At 42.7% G+C, this 22,297-nt stretch overlaps 2 long non-coding RNA genes across 2 annotated transcripts; one reads left to right on the top strand and one right to left on the bottom strand.

Annotated features, from left to right (window-relative positions):
- The first annotated feature begins 1,444 nt into the window (after positions 1-1,444).
- On the top strand, positions 1,445-2,592 carry LOC144983667 (uncharacterized). The gene is made up of 4 exons (XR_013647433.1): positions 1,445-1,606; positions 1,820-1,892; positions 2,180-2,252; positions 2,361-2,592. It is a non-coding gene; the product is annotated as an uncharacterized LOC144983667 (long non-coding RNA).
- Positions 2,593-9,592: 7,000 nt separating this feature from the next.
- Positions 9,593-11,365, bottom strand: LOC144983658 (uncharacterized). The gene is made up of 3 exons (XR_013647421.1): positions 11,113-11,365; positions 10,586-10,736; positions 9,593-10,222 (listed from the first exon to the last, which is right to left on the bottom strand). It is a non-coding gene; the product is annotated as an uncharacterized LOC144983658 (long non-coding RNA).
- Positions 11,366-22,297: the final 10,932 nt, after the last annotated feature.

The raw sequence follows: 22,297 nt of genomic DNA, 5'->3' as shown, positions 1-22,297 counted from the left end.
CAGCTTAACAGGAGGATTACAGGGAATGACAGGATTCACTGTGAAAAAAGAAAGATGTCACATCTCTTTCAGTATTAAATGATGTATTTACCCACATTTGAACTGCCTTACTGCATCCGGGTAATACGTTTTCTCTCTTATTCAAAATGGTGGTTAATTATTTAAGTCTAAAGCACAGCGGAGGAGGCGTCACGCTGTGGGCTAAAATTAATATTGGATGTTCTAAATGCAAATAGGAAATGATTATTACTAATTTGAAGGGTTAAAATGATGAGAATAAAAAAAATAATCAAGCATTTCTGTTTGTATTTAAAATGTATACAATTAGATGAGGATTTTAATGCATACAATTTTGAACAAAGAAGACTTAACCACATTTTGATCATCCAGATTGAAGAGGAAATTTGCTTAATTTAGTTTACTTTAACTGATTTATTTAAATATATTTATGGAATTTTCTACTACCCTGCTGCGGGCGACACACTAAAAACAGCACATGATGGGTGAGACGTAGGCCTGTCATGTGGATTGATGAGTGCATGCATCACGCATGCAGCTTGACTGTTAGTAATTAGGAACTTAAACAATCTAGAGTTAAGCGGCCACTGAACCCGCAATAAAAGATAAACCAGGTCAAACGTTGGCCAGATAGGGACTTTGATTTGGAAATGACGTTTGGATGGTGTCCATTCTATTTAAAAATTGATCCGGCAGGAGAAATGAATACTTACTGTTTGAGCCCGGCTGGAATTCTATGACACAAAGTCTTTTATATATCGGAATAGAGCTGGAAAAGAAAAAGCCTGGAGCAAGATTTGCACAGCTTCAACATTTCGCACCAAGGGTCTTCCAACTGTGGAAGAGGCAGACATGCACTAGAATAGATCAGGCCAGTGTGAACACCATATGCTGATTGCTCGTCTTATGCCCCGTTTGAACATAGCATTACAACGTTCTGTATTTTACTGATATCCCTTAGGGTCGCTACGCAAAGCTCAATGGAACTGCAGGACACACCTGCGCTCCCCTTGTGGTGTGGGCGCTCCTCTCTATGACCCTGCACGGGCCCAAACAACCCAAAAGCCCGTGGCACCCATACAGGTGCATGTGATGCATGTGACTAAGGCTTTATGGAGTAGGACATAACATGAAGGCTAAAAACCGTAGAGTTGACTTGATCTCCAATTACATGTAGTGCCATTACTGGAGGAGAGTTGATGAAAAGGGTCGGTGAGCAAAGTCACAGGGTAAAACCTTTAATCTCTGTGAGGACAGAAAAGTACACTCATACCTGAAACAACACATTCTGTCTCCAGCATTGTTTGTTATCTGTGCCCCTACCCCCCAACAAAACCACACATTACAATGGAATGAAAAAATCTGTAAAGGGGCAGAGGGACTGGATTGGCCTACTTGCATTCTTGCCTTGTACACATGAGACGACGTGTTGACTCGCTGTTTGATTCCCTTGAAATTCCTCCCTGACTCAGAGACCATCGGAGCTAGAAGGTCCTGTAACATCTCTTTCATTTCTCTCGTCTGGACAGAGATCTTGGATGGTGTTCTTGGTATCAGCTGAAGGCACATCCCAGTTACCGAGTTTCCAGTGGGTATTTCTTGATTTTCTCGTGTCTGTCTGTATGATTGTCTGTCAGTATCTGAAGGTCCCGTATGATAATAGTTCGGTTTTTCTAAACCATCTTCCCAGGTGTTTATTGATCTTGACCTTCCACTCTATACTCTATACACAGATGTTTCTACACCATGCCAACCATACATTTATGGCGTTCCATGATTGTTCATCCTTTCTTACATATAGATCTATCGTCCTGCCCCCTTTGCTTTAAAGCAACTTCAAAGCCTGATGTTTCAACCCCCATGTCTCATAGAGGGTAAGGTGTTCTTGAAATGCAACTTAGCATTTTTCCTCCTCCAAACACGCAAAGTGGCGTTTATATAAGAGCTCCATTTTGGTCTCAAGAGACCATATGATATATTGATACATGATATATTGTTGATATATCATGTATTGTTATTAATATATTGTTAGACTAAGGGTGTGAAAAGGTGTCTATTATACAGATTACCAGTCCAAACATGTGTCATTAATAAGGCTACTTGTTAGGATTATGAGCTCCTCCCACTCCTACCGGGGAATAATCGCCTCACCTGTTTCCAGTCTCCTCATCAACCTTCAGCCTACTTATGGACTCCTCACCTTCCAGCCGATGTCAGTCCGTCTGCTCTCAGCGGTAGAGTACTGACCTATGCTAAACTCTAGACCTTGTCAAAACCATTTCTATGCCTATGCTCATGCCTATGCCAAGAATCCTAATCCACTGTTAATCTGTTTCCTTCAGACATTGCCTCCAGCATCCTCCACACCTTTGGTCTCATCTGCCGTCCAGGATCCAGCCACCTAAGCCACCACCACTGGGACTGATTAAAAACTCTTTTTCACCAACCATCTCTGTTCTGTCTTGCTTCTGGGTCCAGCCTCGTAAACTCTAACACTACTGTTTTTTCATAGAAGAATCAAGATGTTACAACATATATGACTGATGTATTTTTTTTCCCAGCCAGCAAGGCCAAGTGGACCCCACATGGTTTAAAAGTAGGGGCTGAATGGGTTTGTCCCCAGTTTCCGTGGTGGTCCCACCTGTGCTTACCCACATTGATATAAGTGGGCACTCAGTGGGCTGGCTCGTTACGCTACCCAGCTCCCTGGTGGACAGCGTAGCGAGCGGCGCCGCCCAGGGGCTGGCAATTTATTTTTGTATCTGTTTGAGTTGATTCTTTTTATTTTTGTGTCTCGTACCTTCATGATTTTTTTTTTTATTTGTGTTCAGTGAATTGCAAATAACTAGTAAAGCAAAGGTCTATTTTACTGTTTTCTGTTAAATCACTACATGTTTTCAGGATGTTTAAAACAATTTTTTTTTACATTTCTATAGGTAATAGTGAATTTTTTTGTCCTTGTCATTACATTTTACAAAAGCTGATGAGATTAAAGTCTACTGTTTTTGATTATGAGTCTCTGAATCTTTAGTAGACTGACAGCAAAAATCATAACATCAGAGAAACCAACTGTTCAGAATTTTAAAAAGCAGAGCACAGGACAAGCTGCTGCATTAAAGCAAGTCCTTCTAAAGAAACGTTACTGTACGATAAAAATTAAAATATGTCTTTATTGTACATAAAAACATGTCTTAATATAGCCTTACAATTTACTGCAAACCACTTTTATTTAGGTGCTCATTAACCTCATTTACAGGCCGTGTCACACAGCCACTACGTACTTCTTGCGAATTTCTCACAAATGATATTTTGGTCTTTCGTGATACACGCATGATATATGTAATCCATGAGCGCTTCTTGCGTTCGTTTTTCATCGATGTGTGCAGATGTCCGTTGCAGGTTTCGGCTGACGGGTCTTTACGCAAAATCATGTTTGAGCTGTTTAAAAAATGTTGAGCGGTTGTGAGTTATGCATTTTATTTGTATTTAACGTGGTTTATATGCAGATATTTGGAAAATCTTATGGAGTTATGTGTCTTTTTTCCACAACGCATAAGCAAATTTGTTGCTTTCCATGACCGTTCCACGTATTTCCAACAGGTTTTTTACGCATGTACCATCGATATGTAGCGCTCATATCATTTTCAAATGACTTAAGTGACGCATGCAGTGGTGGCTAACCTTGGTCCTCAAGAGCCTCAACCCTGTCTGTTTTCCAGCTTGATGCTGGACTGCTCGATGCCTCCGTCTGCAGTGGTTCCTCACCCAACACAACTGTGTAACCCTTGTGTTATCTTGTGGGGTCCAGATGACCCCATGCTTAAATTGACACCAGTGAAGATCACTAATCATTGAAGAAAAAAAGGTTCAGCGCTCTGTCTTGCGGGGTCCAGATGACCCCACTCCCAATGTTAATGTGCCTCGGATAGCACAAGGGTTAAGAGCTTTTGGTGAAATTCGTGTCAAACAGCTCAAAGTTTTACAAAACATTTCCACGATCGCACATTAAAGCAGTAGTTATCCCTTTTGTGTCGTTTACGCGTATCTGTTATTGCGTCTTTTTCTTCTATGCTACTGCGGACAGCCTCCTTTATTTCACTACCTGTTATGTGTTCCCTAGCAACTGTGCAAGCTGAATTTGTTGTCTAAACCCTTTAACACCAGAGATGTCGCCAGCGACAGCTAAACAACTCGCTCTTTTTGAACGATTGTGGAGATACAATAGTCGAAAGACTGTAAACACTGTGCTGTTAAACCCAGTTATTCCATTGAATTCAGTGTAAGACATTTCTAAAATGCCTGTGAACATTCTGGCCACTGCTGAATGGCTTGAGGCTCTGCTGCATGGAGCATGCAGGCCTCTGATTGGCTCCAGGGGGGGGAAAAGCTGCAGTGGTTGGTCAATAAGGCGAGCGTGGAAAAGTCATGAGGTTTGAATCTTTGTTTTTTTTCTCCAGAACATCTTTTTTTTTTTTTATAAAATTGAAAAGCAGCAGAGCCAAAAACAAAGATACACTGGCCTGTAACACATTTTTTATTTATGAAAATATTTTGTCCACAGGAGCCCTTTTAGTCACCTTAAGCTACTATTTAGGTAAATATTCAGTGTGTTTTAATTACTATACATCAGGGAAGTTTGTTATAGGTGACCTTTGAGAATAAAAAACCTTTAGTCCCACATAAGTGCCCCTCCATAAATTGTGGTAGGGGTTAAAAGCCCCAGTAGTTCTTTCAGCTATATTGGTGGAGGTCTGTATGTACCGGCACATGTGTAATGGTGGAGGGGGGGTATTAGTATAAATTCAGTCCCTTTTAAGCCAAAACGTAATGGATTTTATCCAAATACAAATGCAAACTCAAGCGGTGAAGGATGGGTCAGTCCTTCACCGCGTGAGTGATGAAACTCCTCACTCGGGTCAAAGTTAGAGAGGATTTGAGCTGAAGGATGGGCCCTTGTGCCCGATGTTGACTCGACTGCAAGAGTAGAAACATTCCTTAACCACAGTAACAGACACACACAGAGGAATCCAAATGCATTTGCAGTGGAAGTCTCTTGGGGGACAATATGAAGCGGCCTGCAAAGTAAAATTATTCCAGATCCCCAGATGGAGCTTCCGGGGCAGAAAAACTTCAGTTTAGACCTAGATCCCATTTATTTCCCAGCTGGATCATTCAACTGGTCACACACAGAAATGAATATAAACTGAGGTTTATGTTATTAAAATAAAAAAGAACAGATGTATGCATGTGTCCCAGTAGGCCATCAGAGACTGACCTTAGCAGCTTAATGATGACGAAGACAGAACGACAGCTACAGTGGGGCACAAGGAGGATGGGAAAGGCCAAGCGTGACAGTCATTTTCAACACATTACAGCAGTAGCGATTGATGCTAGAGATCAATACATTTTTACTGCCCTTTTTTGATTTGCTTTGCTAATTCTCCTTCCCTATAAATCTTTAGAGGTTGCAGGAAATGCTTTATGAGAAACTGTCCAGATAGAAAAAAAGGTCAAGTATACAAAGAACAGACACACACTTTTCATCCTAACCTCATTACTGAGTTGCCATGACAACAAGTTGCTACTCATCTACTGAAATAACCACTCCAGTGATACAAACCATGACACATATACAGACGGTACAATGTGTCTTTCTAAATCTTGCCAAAAAGATAAGATCAAAGAAGAGAAAGCAAGTTCCCCATGGGCCTTTAAACGTGTTTGTTTTCCTTCTTTGTAAATTACCAAGAGTGAGCAACATTGGAATGACATCAGTTGATATTTTGAGTCCTGCTTCACCACTTTGACCAAAATTGTGGTTTTATTTTTAATTATCAAAACATGGGCTTGAACTGTTTTCTAAAACATTACAATACAGCCTCCGTCTGCAATGGTTCCTCACCCAATACAACTGTGTAACCCTTGTGCTGTCCTATGGGGTCAAGATGACCATTGATGACGTGTTCTCCCTACCATGACAAAAGTGGATAAAGGGGGAGAGGATTTCATGTAATCTATGGACACCAGTGAAGATCACAAATCATTCAAGAAAAAACGTTCAGCGCTCTGCCTATGGCGTCTAGATGACCCAACTCCCAATGTTAAAGTGCCTCGGATAGCACAAGGGCTAATGTCAGATAATATCTGCACGGACTGGCCTGTAGAAGGCTGAAGTTGGCGTCTGACTTTTTTAGCTTCCCGATTCCTTTAAATTTTGATGGAAAATTTTGTTTTTGTCCCCTAAAAAACATATGCAGCCTGCTTAAAACTGTCTTTGACACTCCCAGCAGATACCAACTGATACAATTTAAAGTCCTCCATTGGCTCCACTGCTCCAAAATATATCCTTCAATGACTCCCAATTGTTGCAAATGCAAAATATCTGAAGGCACATTGGATCATACTTTTTGGTCTTGTCCCTCACTGACTAGCTTTTGGGATAGAATGTTCGACTGGGATTCCACCCGATGCCGAGCTTGACATTTTTGGCTGCCTACGTACCAGAACTATCCTGACTGTAATGCAGTAGTCACTAGAACTTGGGTTGATAACTGCAAAAAGACCATTTTTGCAAGAGTGGAAATCTACAGCTTCTCCCTACTTTACAGTGTGGCTCACTGACATGCTTTCTCTTATCCAAAGGGGAAAAAACCTCACCTCAGTCAATGTTCATAATAAACTCTGGACACCATTTCTAAATCCCGTTCAGAAAGTTAAAATTATTTAGCTCTGTTTTAAGACTGCTTTTTTTTTTTTTCCTGAAACACAAAAGGAAAAAGAGGAAAGATGGGGAAGTGAAGTGTTTGTCTTCGGTTCAATGTGTCCAAAAGGAAACTTAGTGGTTTTTCTTTCCTGTCTTTTCTTAATGCCCTATGTGGACAGCCTGTTTATACATATTAAATAGAACTGCCAATTATTTATTTACTTTTCTTTTTTCATTCTGTGTTGCAATGGTCAAAAGAGCACTTCGACTGTTTGTTTTGGTTGTCTGTCATTTTCTCTATTTGAAAATGAAAATAGAATATTAAAAAAAAATAAAACTGTCTTTGAACATTGGATTGATGCTACATTCCCACCGCTATCAGCAACGTGCATTCAAGCGACAACTTCCAACAAAAGGTCTATAAAAATGCCCATTTCTGGCTTCTGTGTTCAAAACTCTCCCAAGTCTATTTTTGGGCACGGCCATAGAACGTGCATTGAAAGGTAAACAAGTTTAACTTTGACTAACCAGGGACTGGGACTTGGTAATGAAATATGGGAAGCATCCTTTTTAATTAATGGAATTGTCAACCATTTGAAAAGAATCATGAAGGAAAAAATAAAAATTAGGAATTAGGCAAGATTATGCAGGTAGCAAGATTTGTGAGATTCGCACCAAACCTCTTCGATCTCTTAGTCCATGCGCTATTATCAGGTTGTGGCAGTCCACCGTATTGGAACAATTTTCCAATACGGTTTAATGGATCCAAGTCATGGAATACACATATAGATCTGGTAAATAGCCCAATTATTTTATCAACTAACAAAACTAAATTAAAGAACAGACTTTTGTCTAAATACTTACTGTGATACGTCATCAAAATACATACCAAATGGATTTATAAACTAGGCAGAGTACAATTAAGAATTGTTGTTGGGCTTTGCTGCTCTATAGTCCTTTATTTTTGTAGTACACATATCTTGTTTTTGTATTCCTGTTGTTTGTCTGGGAGTGGTTTTGCACTAGCAAACTAGGTAATCAAAGAATTATGATTATAATGACGCTGTGCAGAGTGAGATCTCCCCCTAAAACTCAAGCACGTCGTTGAGCAGCCGCCTTCATAAAAGGCAGCTCATGAAGTCCAGCAATAATCCTTAACAGCCTTTTGATTCCTTCATTTCATGCGTATAAATGCCCTATTGTCTAAATGAAGCCTTATACAGTTTATAGACAGACAGAAAGACAACAGCAACAGTGTCTGTGAGGTCACAGGACGACTGTCCTTATTGTGTTAACAACCGTATGGATGTTTTATACCAACAGTCTGCTTGTTTGTATTCATGCCAACTGCTGATGAAAGTCGTGACACAAGTCCTTTTGGTTATACAAGACTGTCGTTTTTTTCCCCTAATTGTTTATAGACCTGATATGGGTTAAGATTGCCTTAAATTCAAACTAAAAGGAATTTCTTCAAACGGCTTAAATCTATTCAATAACAGAAACCATTTCAAACACTCTTGTGAATGGCATGTGCAGTAAAGTGAGGGCAGTTGACATGTCAGTGTAGCAAATGTGGCTGTTATTCTTACACCCACACGAATTAATTAATAAAAATAACGCATAAAACACAAAGAAAAACCTTGTCTGTGATGAAGATGTTTTATTTTTTAGCGTTCACCTAATTTATTCCACTTGGCACTGACGCCATGTAGTGCCATTGCATAACATCTGATTATTGCTGCTGAATCCCTGCCATTCAGCGATCCGCGTGCAATAAATCACCGAGCTGACTCAGTTTTCATATAGCACATGCGTGCAAGGTCTTATGTAACGATCCTGTCATCTGGCAGAAAATGAGTTTGGAACTACCCCATTCATGTGCACACGATAAACTCTACACTTTGGATTTTGCTGAAGCCAAAAAGCACATAAAATGGCTTGAGACTCTTAATGTTTGTTTTACTCTGTTTTAATTATTTTTTATGAGGTTCCTCCTGTTTTTATCTGGTCCCTGGTTTTAATCTTTTACAGTTTTTATCTGGTTTTAATTATTGATATTAAAACTATTCTTACGCCAGAACCACGTCTCCACCTGGTTGAGTCCTCAATTTTCTTTGGTGTGTCCTGAAACGCTCGTGTTGCCACAAAAACATTGACTCAGTTCAAGTTTTCCTTCAAGACCAGAAGTCAAACGAAAGTCCCGTGACGTCACAGACCGGATCGGCCACATTCGGAGAAGATCGGGTATTTCCGTGGAGCTGAACATCCAGCAGCTGCAGCTCTGCAGTCTGCCAGCAGAGGGCGCCCTTCCTGAAACTCTAATGCATCAGGTATGGAACATTGATGTTAAAACACGGAATGATGAACTAAAATAGCAGAGTATGAATGAAAAAACACACAATGAGGATTTAAAACCACATCAAACATCACAGATTTAACATTGAAACAGTTTGATGTTGAGAACAAATTCATGGACTTTAGAGCTTTTTGTTTTTCTACATTTAGTCTGACATCCACAAAATAAAGAAAAATGTGGGATTTAGTTAGAAAATGGACATTTATGGACATAAATGAGCAAAGAGTGGGAATAAGTTTCTGAAACATTTGAAGGACATTTCTTTATGTTGGTGGAAGTCAAACATGTTTCCATCAGAAAAGGAAAGTTTCCACTAGAAATGACAGGATTGTAATCTGTTAGTGGAAGTGAGGTCATTCTAAGCCTCCACAGCTTTCTGCAGAGTTTAAAGGTTTAGACTCATTCCTGCAGGTTTATTGATCCATCATTGGGACCAGAGATACTGGCTCTACAGAAGTCCTAGTTCTGAACTGATCAGGATTCCAAATGTGGGTCAATAACTGAGTCCTTGTGAGTCAACTTGATACTTTTATTGATGAAAGCAGAACTCCTCTTTGTTTGGAGTTGGAGCAAGCAGAGTACAGGAATGCAAACTGTGAGCAGCACAGAACAGGATCAGCTGATCTAGATAAGCGGCTCTGCTGCAGTAAAGCCAGATGTTCAGTGGGATTCAGAGAAGGTCAGCAGGACATTTCACTGTCGCCTCAGGAATACAGACATCAGAATCCAGGTTAGTCTCTGTCACCATGAAAGTGAACAGGCAGGTTGTTCTCACACTTGACCAACAGCTTCCTGTTAGTCAGCACACTGCCTTGATATTGGCAGTCGGGGTACTTGGCTCCTGGCGCCAATTCGCACCTGACGATCCTGAACGTTCCTTTGCTCAGTGTTTTGTCTCCGTATGGCTCTCCTTCACCTATACAGATTTGTTTAACTCTGTAATCGGAAGAGACGATGAAACTGTTGCTATCTTTACATTTCCGCTCGCTGATGTGGCTGTTTATTGCTTCCATCTCTTGGTGACAGTGAAGCAATTCCATGCTGTCACGTACGTGCTTCCAGGAAAAGCTTTCATATGTAGCCAGAGATGAGTCATCAACCAGCATGAGGATCAGCAAACAGCTCAGCAGGATCTTCATGGTCACCTGGAAGCAGAAACAACAACATCTGTTGGTTTGTCAGCTTTTCTACCAAAGCAGCTGCAGATCCTCAACACTTTCTTCCAGAAAGCGTTTAGCAGAAACCAACACGTCTAGAGATCCTAATGGGACCAGGATCACAGTGATGGATGGCGTTTCTGCAGAAACCATGACATTCCTGGAATTCCCTGTTTCATCCCCAAAGAAGGACCAGGACCTTCTGTTCTAAACGTCTGTCTGTCTCCGTTCAGAAGAAGGAACCAGCAGATAAAGCAGTTTTCTAAGGACACTTTCAAAGTCCCTCAAACTGAAAGGTCTGAAAGGAACTCCAGACTTTCTGGAGAGTGAACTGATGGCTGATGGTCTCACCCACAGTCTCTGGTTCTTCAGGAGCTTCAGAACGGGATGCTGGACCCACGCTGGTTCAGGCAGGAGGACCTCTGAGGCGTCAGCTGCTGAAGGTCTTCAGTCTCTGAAGATCTCACAGGCTCTTTATAGAGAGTAGACGGACAGGAAACGTCTGCAGGGACAGATGCAGATCAGAGAAAGGGAAGTGAAGACCAGAGATACAGATAGAAATGCCTTTATGGCGCTGGTAGGCCGCCCGACCACCGCTGATCGGCTGGTGGGAGCCGTCCACAGTCTGGTGAGACGCCACAGCAACGAGAGGTGTCCTAGTACGCGAGCTGTGCGTTCGCTCCAACCAGTTCCGTCGTGGCGGGGGTGGGACCCGGACAGAAATCACGGTTAAAAACAATCAAAGCACAGCAGCAGCTTTAATCCCCTATTTGCGGGGAGAGAAGGGCGTGCAGCCTGAAACACCTTCCTGAAGAAAAAGAAAAATGGTTTGCAGGAGCCTTAATTGTATGTGCAGGAAGAAGGCCAGTTTAACATACCGGTCACTGAGAGGAGGGCGGATCTAGGGGAACAGAGTCACGTCACGCTTGCAGACTACTGCAGCCACGCCAAAGGTGCGCCAAAGTCTGGCCGATTTCTCGTGTCCAGGGAGCTGCCTGCCAACCCCCGTTCCTCTTCCCGATGCCTTGATGTATGGCACAGCACAAGTTCATGTCCCAACGGGGAGGAGGAGGGCTTTTAAAGCACCGCCACCAAATGAACACAAGCCTCATAATTAGTGGGCGTGGCCTACTTGCCACATGTTCAAATAAGGTGGTAGGGGGCAGGGCAGCTGATGGAGCTAATGCCAGGTGGGCTAGATTTAGCACACTTTTGGTGCTGGGTTATGTGTTGTGTTGTTTTTTTGTAGTACTGTTGGCTGACAACATTTGTGTGGTTCCTTTCTACTCCCATTGTGTTAGAATTTGAAGAAAAAGTGGAAAAGCATCTAATTAGTATGAATGAGATTGAAAATGATGAACAAAACTCTTAATATATGAAAAATGTTCAACATCTTAAGGTTTAAATGGAATATGAATGTAAAGACAAGATTTGAAAATGCATGAAAAAGAAAATTCAATATGAATCCTTGGATAAATGGAGAAGGATCCAACTATTTAGAATATGAATAAAAAAGATGAATAAACTGGTAATGGATGAAAAACATGGAATGTTTAACGGCTTGAATGAGAATCTTAGATGAACAGTTGAGGAGAGAGGTTTAACTGGCAAAAACAGCCTAACTTCAATCCACTGATGGGAACAGAGACTGAGTGGTGATGGGGACAGGTTACCATGACAACAGCTGAGGTTGACATCCAGCCAGACTTTTGGTTTGGCTTCTCTGTATTCACCGTGTCTTCATGAACATGTCCATGAACCAAACATACTGGCTGTTAGGAGGGATTTCAAACTCACTGAATTAGAAGCCCAATCATTTCTGACAGTTGGTCCATACAGGATGTCTAATTCATTAGATCAACCTTAGTGTCGTCATAGTAACCATCAACTATAAGCCCAACATGTGTCTCCTACAATCTAAAGAAAAAAATCAATTTTCAAAACCAATAAGATTGTTTCGGCTGTGGCTGTAATATTGTTTTATTTGTATATTTGGAGTGTTTTTCTGTTTTCTTTGGTTTTCTGCTGCAGTGGGAAGTTCTGTCTTTCCTTTTCCTTTCACTCCTATAGTTGTGTGCAGATTGGATTCCAGTATCCAGAGCAGCTGATTGGCTGTGGAATTCCAGAAGCAGCTTTAAAAACTGCCACATGATCTGTTGGAACCCCCCCCCCCTCTCCAGCTGACAGCAGCAGAGCATTTGACAAACATTGTTAGAGGCTTTTGTCCTTGAAATGTGGGTTTGGTTGTTTTTCATTGTAAATAAATCCCCAGCTTCATTTCAGTCTGGGTCCCGTAAGAGTTTATGAGTCATTGGTGAAGAGAATTTTCCTTTATGTTACACCCATTTACAAACCCCTAGACAGGGGTGTAACAAAGATATATAAACATAACTTCAGAATAATTGAAAGAAAAAAAAAACGACACAAGTTTGAGCTCAAAAAGCTCAATATTGAATAACCGCCAATCAAATCAAATCAAACTTTATTTATGAAGCACTTTTCATATAAAAATATATCACAAAGTGCTTTACATTAAAACACAACAAAATATAAAAACAAGCAAGACGATTAAAAAATAAATAAATAAAAATAAATAAATAAATAGGGCCCCCCTCCCGTTACCTAGCCCCCCACTCCTCTCACACCTCCCACCCCCCTAACTGATGGGAAAAGACACAAAAACATGATGCTGGAAACGCTGGTAATTGGAACCTCCCCCTCTGTGAACAGCCGCATACACAGCCAAATGCAGCTTCACAGGCGGGGACCGCTCCACCACAGCTAAGCGGTGATGCAGGTCCCCATCTAGAGCCGCAGTGGCTGAACAGCAGCCGACCCAGAGGGAGGGGTTCCAGCTGAGGAAGCACCGGAAATAAAGATGAATGAAAATGAGAATAAAACAGTAAACATATTGATAAAAACAATAAAACATTGAAATACGGTAAATTAAAATAACATGATTAAAAATCAGGTTCAAGTTCATAAAACAAGATAAAATGGATAAAAAATAAAAAAATACATATAAATGAATAACTGAATAAATACATAAAAGTAGTAATAAATGAGCTAAATGCCAGGTTAAACAGATGGTCTGGAGCCTTTTCTTAAAAGCATTAATGCTCTCTGCGGCTCTCAGGTCCTCTGGCAGACTGTTCCATAAACGGGGGCCATAGTGCTGAAACGCAGCCTCCCCATAGGTTTTAGTAATCAACTGAATTGAACTGTTCCTCATTCAAGATGAACAGGATTACTGCTCCTCCATTTTAGTTGAAGTGACTTGCTTCAACAGCATTCTGTCCAATGACGTTCAAGCAGAAACATAGCTCAGGTGAAAACTGAACTTCCATTCATCCGTTTTCCACACAGTGACATCATCAAGTCCAAAGGGTGCAGCTGGCAGAATTCCCTCCATCATGTGTTGTTTGAAGGCTTCATAGGAAGAGTGCAGTGGCAGGCGGAGTCCAAGAATCCAAGGATTTGCTTCTGGGAGGATTCTGTTGCCCTCATGAAGGAACTGAATTAGTGGACGGTGTGGAAATCCCAGTGGAGGCTCTGTTGAAGCTCCAGATGGAAACTCCAATACCTTCTCTAGGCTGACTGGACTGCATTCTCCTTCTTGAACCCAGGAAAGTGGTGAGAAACACGCATGTTGATGTGATGTTTAGGCCAGAACGTCTAGCCCTAACCTTTGGCATGTGTTACTTTGGAGCAATGTGCACGCTGACAGAGGAGCACAAAAGCCTCAGTCAAGTCCATTTTTGGTCAAATATTCCAACCCAACATGAAGAAGTTTAAGGGAGCTACCCACGTTCAAACAAGCAGACTTCACATTTTCAGCATTTCTGTTCCTGCCAACCAGGACAACATAAGGACCACTGATCATTGTATTGATGAAGTCTGTTAGTAGACCTTGGACCTTCAATATCAATGAAGCAGTCCCGCCAAAAGCATGTGGTCATGTTTTCTGGGTCTCTCCTGTTGCTGCCTTGCACAGAGAAGTCCACATCAAATAAAGTGCAGAGGTCCTTGGCCTGCAGTGGAATCTCCTCACTGACAAACATGTTGGAGAACACTGCCGGATTCTTCCTCAGCTCCTCCAGTAGACCAAGTGTTTTGAACCCCTCAACAAACCTATCCAAACATTTGAGAATGTGGGAATGGTCCTGGGCAAATGAGGGTTTCATTTTTCAGACAGGTGAGACAGGTGAGACACTTACTGGTCCAGGGCAGTCGCCAATCTTCCATTGACCAAGAAGCCTGCAGCTGACTGGACAAGGGAGTCCTTCTCCTCCAGGCTGGACACATGTCTGAATGATGCTGAGACTATCTGCTGCCTCTGCAATTGTGCTGTTGTTGCTGCCTGTAGCTAAAAAGAAAAAGAAAAACAAAGATAGTGAGTGGCTTGTAAAGATCCCTTCCCTCTAGAAATGAGATGTTTCAGCAATAAAGCACTGGTGTTCATGAGAATGTTCATGGATATCCTCACGGCTATGGTTGGGCTGAAGGCCAAGTGACCCAGGTAACCTGAAGACGTTTGAAGCCATTGATAAATCCTAGAGAATAAGGCTGTGTCACTGTACTGTCCATTCAATGGAGAACAACGTTCTCCTGCTGACTGATGAACTGTTCCCTGAAAGCATGGTCACCACCTTCATCCACCGTGGACGGGGGGGTTGGTGTCCCACAGATTGGATTGAAAAGTCTTTGGGAAAAGAAATGTGGACCGACTCCTCCATGGACCACACACACAGCCATCATTTTAGCCCCCCCCCCCCACCCCCCACATGTCCAGTTTAGTCTGCACAGCTAAAATGAAAGAACAGTCAAATGTAGCTCTGCTGTAATGCTTGTTCATTTAACACCTTCAAATGCTCTGATTCATATTAGTGCTGCTACAAATAGCTTTTTATTGCACATTTCAAAACATGCTTCAAAAAGGTGATTCAGTACATTGAAGAAATGAAGAATCAGGGAAAAATCCTAACCAAGAGTTAACAAATGAAGGCAAAAGAACTAAAAAGACGATCCAGACAATAAACACATGAAGAAACCTGCCCAATACATCAAAAACAAACAGAATCAACAAATCAGAGAGGAGAAATAAGGGAGCAATCATGTTTCAGTCATCTACATTTCTAGAATTCTTCCAGTTGAAGGAGGACAGTCCTAAGAATTTGGGCTTCCCTACCTTGAGGATCCAGAGACAACTGCCGGTCTTTCTGGTGTCCCTCAAAGATCTTTGACTGGTGGACGGCCCTCATCAACAGCCTTAGGGCCTCTCTTGTGGGGCCGCCTTCATCAACGGTCAATCATGGTGAGTGAATCCTGCTGGAAAACTCCGTGGATGCTTTCCCCTTTCAAGTGGGGCAGAAGAACTTGACAGACATGAAGGTAACCCAGAATCATTTCTGTATCCAAAAATGTTTAGTTCTATTTCCAATCTAGTTTCACTTCCATCCAGAACATATTTGTCTGTCTGCAGTCCACAAACAGATGAGAAATAGTTTCCTCTCAGCTTTAGATACAGAATTCTACCGTTCAGAGAAAGATCTCTCATTAACCACATGTTATATCTTTGGATCATTTGTTCACTTATGGGCTTGAAATGAACTTCACTGCAATTTTTGTCATTTTTATGAATAATTATACCAAGATATGTCAGTGAAGTTTGAACTGGAATACCACTGATTTCTGGTGAATCCCAGTCTTTTAGTGGAAACAGGACAGATTAGTTAAGGTTCATTTCTAATCCAGAGACTCCAGAGAAGTCCTGAATTCCTTTGATTGCATCTGTTATTTCATGTTCATTGGACAGAAACATTGTTGTGTCATCTGCTAGTTGAGAGAGTTTCAATTCTCTCCCTGAAGCTGTAAAACCACCAAATGGACATTTTTAATATGATTTTAATAACCTGAGGGGGCTGAGAGGACATCCCTGCTGGATTCCTCTGTTAATGTCCAATCAGGAGTCAGTTTCATGGAGCTGTTGCATCCATTGAAAAGAACCTCCATCACTTTAAAAATCTTTGTCTTTTGGAATCAAGAGACTTTCTGGTTTCAGTCTGGTTCTTCTCATAATCTAGATGACCTGCAGCTCGGATGCAGCCAGAACAGCTTAGTGTTATTGTCTTGATAAGAAGAGTCAGGGGCAGAGTGAGCAAAGGAATGAGGGTTCAAATCCAGCCTTTGATCTTAGTGAATTATTTAACAGAAACATGTGACCAGCCCCTCTGGGGGAAGGAAGAGAGAGGAAGACACAGGCTAAACAAAGGGAAAAAGGTTAGAGAATAAGAGCAGATTTGGCTTTTAGAATAAACCAAAATGTATCTGGGTTGGGGGGGAAGGTTATAAACTTTTACAACACACCTCCCTCTATCTCCACCTTCATCCTCTCGCTCTTTCACTCTTTCCATCCCATCTTCTCCCCCATGCTCCCTTTGGAAACTGACCACATTTGTCTTCTTCCTCTCATTTCCTCCTTTGTGGCCAGTTCCCCCCCCCCCCTCCACTAACCCCCCTACACTGACCTACCAATGAATCCTATCATTTGTTTCTTCCTGTTGAATTCTCTTTAGTTCTTGTTTCTAGATGACAGAGGTAAGTTACTGCCTGTTTTCAAAGAAATATGCCAAATGTTCAAAACAGCTGCTACGAATGAAGAAAAGCCCCCCATGGATGCAACTGACACCCCCACAGGAAAAATGTGTTTTACCCCCACCCACAAGAATAACAACAAATAAATACGTGTGTTGTTTCAAAGTGATGTCATTTCTGTACTAAAACCTACTGGAGACGTTTTGTTCCTGACAGTTTCTGGAGGAAAGGCTGGAGTGTGACCCAAACATTTATGATAAATAATAAAATGAAAGAAGTTTCTTTGAAAATAATTCACTAAATTTACCCCCCCCCCCCCCCCCCCCCAATCAATTCATGCTGAAATACAACAATTGATTCTAACTGTACTTTTTGCAGAGAATATCCAGAAACAATCAACCATCTTTTTTGGAATTGGACTGAAATTAGAATTTTTTAGAAAAAGTGTTTACGGGGCCGGGGCCTTGGGGGGTTGACGGGTCGGGGTCTCCGCTGAGGCAATCGGCGGTTGCCCCGGCCGGTTGGCTGCCTCGGTCCCGTCGAGGCCTGACCAGAGCTCTTCTAGGGCCGGCGCTTGGGGGTGGGGGCCTGGACTTGCTCCGGGGGGCCGGCGCTTTCTGGTTCCTCTCTATCTGTGTGGGGTGGGTGGTGCTGGGCCGGGGGTGTCGGCGCCTCAGGGGATGGGGCCCCTGATCTGGGGGGGCCGGGCCCCTATGCTGGGGGGGGGGGGGGGGGGGGGGGGGGGGCTGGGGGACGGCTGTTTGACCACCGGGGGACAGTCTACCAGCTGTCCCCAACCTACCCCCTTCCTCATATAACCTCATGTTAGGGTGAGGGGGTGGGGGGCTTAGCCTGCGATGCGCCCTAGGGGGGGCTACTTGGTAGTGCCCCCCCCTCCCATGGTTGCTGTATGGAGTGGGCCCCCTCTTTCGGTTTTATTTGCACCTTAGACATGTAGGGTCCTTGGTAGGGGGGGTGCTTGGACATCACTGCCAGCAAGCAGCAGATGTCCTCCTAGCACCCTACCCGCCAATTTTAACTACACCTTAGACATTTAGGGCCCCTTGGTGGGGAGGATGAGGGGACGTCACTGTGAGTAATCAGGAGATGTCCCCTCAGTGCCCTACCCGCCAATTTTAACTGCACCCCCCTTAGTACACACACCCCTCCCCCCTCAAAATATACATTCCAACATAAACACACACACAAGCACACACACACCCTCTCAAACACACACACAAGCACACACATTTTGCAAGGAAGGTGGGACCTAGGACCGTCTGTCCCCTACCCCTTCCCTGGTGGGGGGTACGGGGTCCTTGGCGGCGGCAACCGTGTCCCCTTGGTGCTGGTTTCCTGGGCCCGGCGGTGCTCTCTCCGCGCGGGGGGGTGGGGGTGGGGTGTTCACATCACACCTGAGCCGTGGGTGTCCGTGTCCCTGGGGGGTGGGTCCTGGTCCTTGCCCCTGGGTGCTGGGCCCCGCCAAATCTCCAACTGTGGCCGAGCCTGGTCGGGCCAAGTTAACAACACCCCTGGTGGGCCCCCTTTCCCCCGGGGCGCTCCCCTCCTGGGCGGGGGCGGCTGGCCCCTGCCTTGATCGTCCCTGGACCAACCGTGGGCCGGGTGGGTGGCTGCCTGGAGTGTGGGGCGGGTCTCCCTTGGGGGGTCCTGGCTCGTACCTGGGGTTGGGGCGGGGGGATGCCCGGAACTCCTGGGTGGTGGTGGGGTGCTCGTCTGGGGCCCTGCGTTGGGCTCTCCCGGCGCGGCGGGGGGCTGCCATCCTGGTTGGGCTGGGGCGGCGCTCCTTTTCCCTCCGTGCCTCCCTGCTCTCTGGCTCTGGGGGCCTCGCGGCGGTCCTGCTGGCCCTGGCCTGTGGGGGGGGCTGGGTCGCCCGGGGGGCGGTTGTTCCTTGCCTGCTGCCGTGTGGCGTTGGGGGGTTCTGGCTGCCACTGCTGCTGCGGTGGGGGTCTTCGGGTCGGGATGGCTGGGCACTCTCCTTCCTTCTTTTCACATTCCACCATCCATTTTCGAAGAACATAAACACTCACCTGAGCACAGGTGTTAGTTCACCTTTGCACTTATAGTTTGAATGATTGAATGAATGAAATTTTTCACACTAGTTGGTTTTAAGGCATAAGTATGCGTGTGAACACTATCTGTTTTGTGTACATGTTGACATGTGAACATTTTTGCAGCTAGCAGGTGTGTTGATAACATTTGAGTGTGTTTGTGGACAGGCCCCGCCCTTTTTGTACTGCATTTGAACCGTACCGTAATGATAAACAACCAGTAAACTTGTTGCTCTATGCTGCTTCATGGTCTTATCCCCCCCCCCCTCCTATTATCACCCTCCTACCCCCCCCCCTCTCTCTAACGTCCCTCTCTCTTCTTCCCTTCTTTCCTTTCCGTTTTCAGACATGATTGAAATTAATAAAGTTTGGCCTCAATTACAAAAGGGGTTTATTCAGACATACCTTTGGTTTGTCTGAAGATTAATAACCCCTCTTGTTAAAGTAAAATATGTCCAACACATGAGGCCCTCAGCTCTCATCTGTCTGCCCAGCTGTTGGACAGGACAAGGTAAAAAAAAAAAAGTGTTTACAATTTATTAGACATCATATTCAGCCCAACTTTACTTAAGTTTGAATATATCATTTTTAGCTTTCATAATAAAAACTTGAACTCGAATAAAAAACTCATATTCAATTTTATTATTATTTTTGGTAAATTTTATATTCATAAATGTAAATTTTCTTCATCTTCTATTTATTTCTCCTGTGTTAATCAAACAAATATAAATGTATATCAGTAACATCTCCAAGAGTCTTAATCAGAAAGCTGTATGTTTATATGAAAGTTGTAGAAACCTGAATGTTTTTATGTAAATACATGTTATATGTCTGCTCCCCTGGAATATCAGGGGGGTATTCCAGGAAGCATGTTTAAACTAGCCTGACTTTAAGCCTGAACTCTGGCTGAAATCCGCCTGAACTTGCTTACTCTGGGTCTGTCGGTTCCAAAAGACCGGATATGAGTTGGCGTAATTACGCTCGACTTGGTAACCCTGGGTTAATGGGGTTAATGCACGGTACATAAAGAAATTCTCAATAGATCGCCGATTTCTGGAGTCACCATGGAAACGCGTGGAAAAAAAGAAAGCGTTACACTTTAGTGAGACAGAGTGTGAGGTTTTAATGACGCCGTATGAAGATTATACGTCCATCAAAAAAGTAATATGGCTGCATCATCAAAAGAAAGAGTTTCAGCTAGTAGTAGTAAGAACAGACAAAGTAAACGCACAAGTTTTTGATCTTATTTCCATTTTCCCTGTGACTCATATATATATATAACTTATCCAATTTTGCCACCTTAAATGAATTACTTCTATTGGTAACAAATAATCGAGTAAATTTAATCAACATAATTTCTTACGTCTATAAAACTCAATAATTGTTTATACAACTGAAATTTATGTATTTATCTAACTAAATGTCATATTACTCCAATTCAATTAATATTTTTTCCATCTTAATTAATTATATTTCTTGATCTCTCATATGTCTAAGTATGAGCCGGCAGATATGCTCATTTTCAAAACAATAAAAAGGAGGGGGGGGGGGGGAGCACGTTGCGCAAAACTTCATTAAAGAACTTTCCGTCAATGTCATTACAAGAAGCACCGGCAGGGGTGCAATTTAAAGTCATCATCCTCTCCTTCACTCTTCCTCATGGTGCAGAGACATGAGCACAGTAGGAATAAACAACTCAGCAAAATATGGCACAACACAGTAAAACAGCTAAACAACTAAACACATTTGGTCAAAAACCCACACTTAAACAAAAATTCGTCCAGACAGGCAAAGGAAATGGTATCCCATAATCCTTTGCGGTGCCGATCTAACAGCAGGACCAACGTTACACCTACTTAATTTAATTAATTTGAATGAAAGTAAAATAACTGTCTGAAAACTGTGTGTTATTTTTAAACGGACTTAACAAACAAATGATTTATCTTAACTGAAGCAAATAATTAAGTTAGATCAAAGTAAAAAAGTTTAATTTTCCAACATCCATACATGGTCTTATCACCCTCTCATGGTGGAAAAAGTATTATCTGAGCTTCTTCATCCACTAAATCATCTTCAAATGGACACGCCATGCTGCTTCACCTCTCTGACAACAAACTAACCTTCAACTAAACCTGCTCCAGACCAGGTTATGTTCAGAGCATGAGTTGCCATGGCAACTTGACCTACCCTGAAACATACCTCCATTTCTGGAACAGAAAGCTGAGGTTATCAACTTCCTTAGCCTCAAACTTACCGTGGGAGCTAGCATAACCTGCTTTCTGGAATACCCCCCAGAAGTTTAGTTTGTAAAATTGTGTTTTGTGATGCAATTACATTTTGTACAATAAAGTTGTAAAAATAAATTTTCGCAAAGGATTGTGGGAATGAAGGTGTGCAGGAATTTCCGTGTGACACGCGCTTGTTTCATCAAGTGAGGACAATAAATGAGGAACCATCAGACATTCTTGTCAAAGAGAACATTGACTCAGTTCAAGTTTTCCTTCAAGACTTTTTTTTTTTTTTAGTTTTCCTTGAAGACCAGAAGTCAAACGAAAGTCCCGTGACGTCACAGACCGGATCGGCCACATTCGGAGAAGATCGGGTATTTCCGTGGAGCTGAACATCCAGCAGCTGCAGCTCTGCAGTCTGCCAGCAGAGGGCGCCCTTCCTGAAACTCTAATGCATCAGGTATGGAACATTGATGTTAAAACACGGAATGATGAACTAAAATACCAGAGTATGAATGAAAAAAACACACAATGAGGATTTAAAACCACATCAAACATCACAGATTTAACATTGAAACAGTTTGATGTTGAGAACAAATTCATGGACTTTAGAGCTTTTTGTTTTTCTACATTTAGTCTGACATCCAAAAAATAAAGAAACATGTGGGATTTAGTTAGAAAATGGACATTTATGGACATAAATGAGCAAAGAGTGGGAATAAGTTTCTGAAACATTTGAAGGACATTTCTTTCTGTTGGTGGAAGTCAAACATGTTTCCATCAGAAAAGGAAAGTTTCCATTAGAAATGACAGGATTGTAATCTGTTAGTGGAAGTGAGGTCATTCTAAGCCTCCACAGCTTTCTGCAGAGTTTAAAGGTTTAGACTCATTCCTGCAGGTTTATTGATCCATCATTGGGACCAGAGATACTGGCTCTACAGAAGTCCTAGTTCTGAACTGATCAGGATTCCAAATGTGGGTCAATAACTGAGTCCTTGTGAGTCAACTTGATACTTTTATTGATGAAAGCAGAACTCCTCTTTGTTTGGAGTTGGAGCAAGCAGAGTACAGGAATGCAAACTGTGAGCAGCACAGAACAGGATCAGCTGATCTAGATAAGCGGCTCTGCTGCAGTAAAGCCAGATGTTCAGTGGGATTCAGAGAAGGTCAGC

The sequence above is a fragment of the Oryzias latipes genome, chromosome 2 (assembly GCF_053564925.1).
Source record: "Oryzias latipes strain Hd-rR chromosome 2, Olatipes_Hd-rR_3.1".
In the NCBI taxonomy this organism is placed as follows: domain Eukaryota; kingdom Metazoa; phylum Chordata; class Actinopteri; order Beloniformes; family Adrianichthyidae; genus Oryzias; species Oryzias latipes.
The sequence above is the reverse complement of the archived record's forward strand: the minus strand, read 5'-3'. Positions and strand labels throughout refer to the sequence as shown.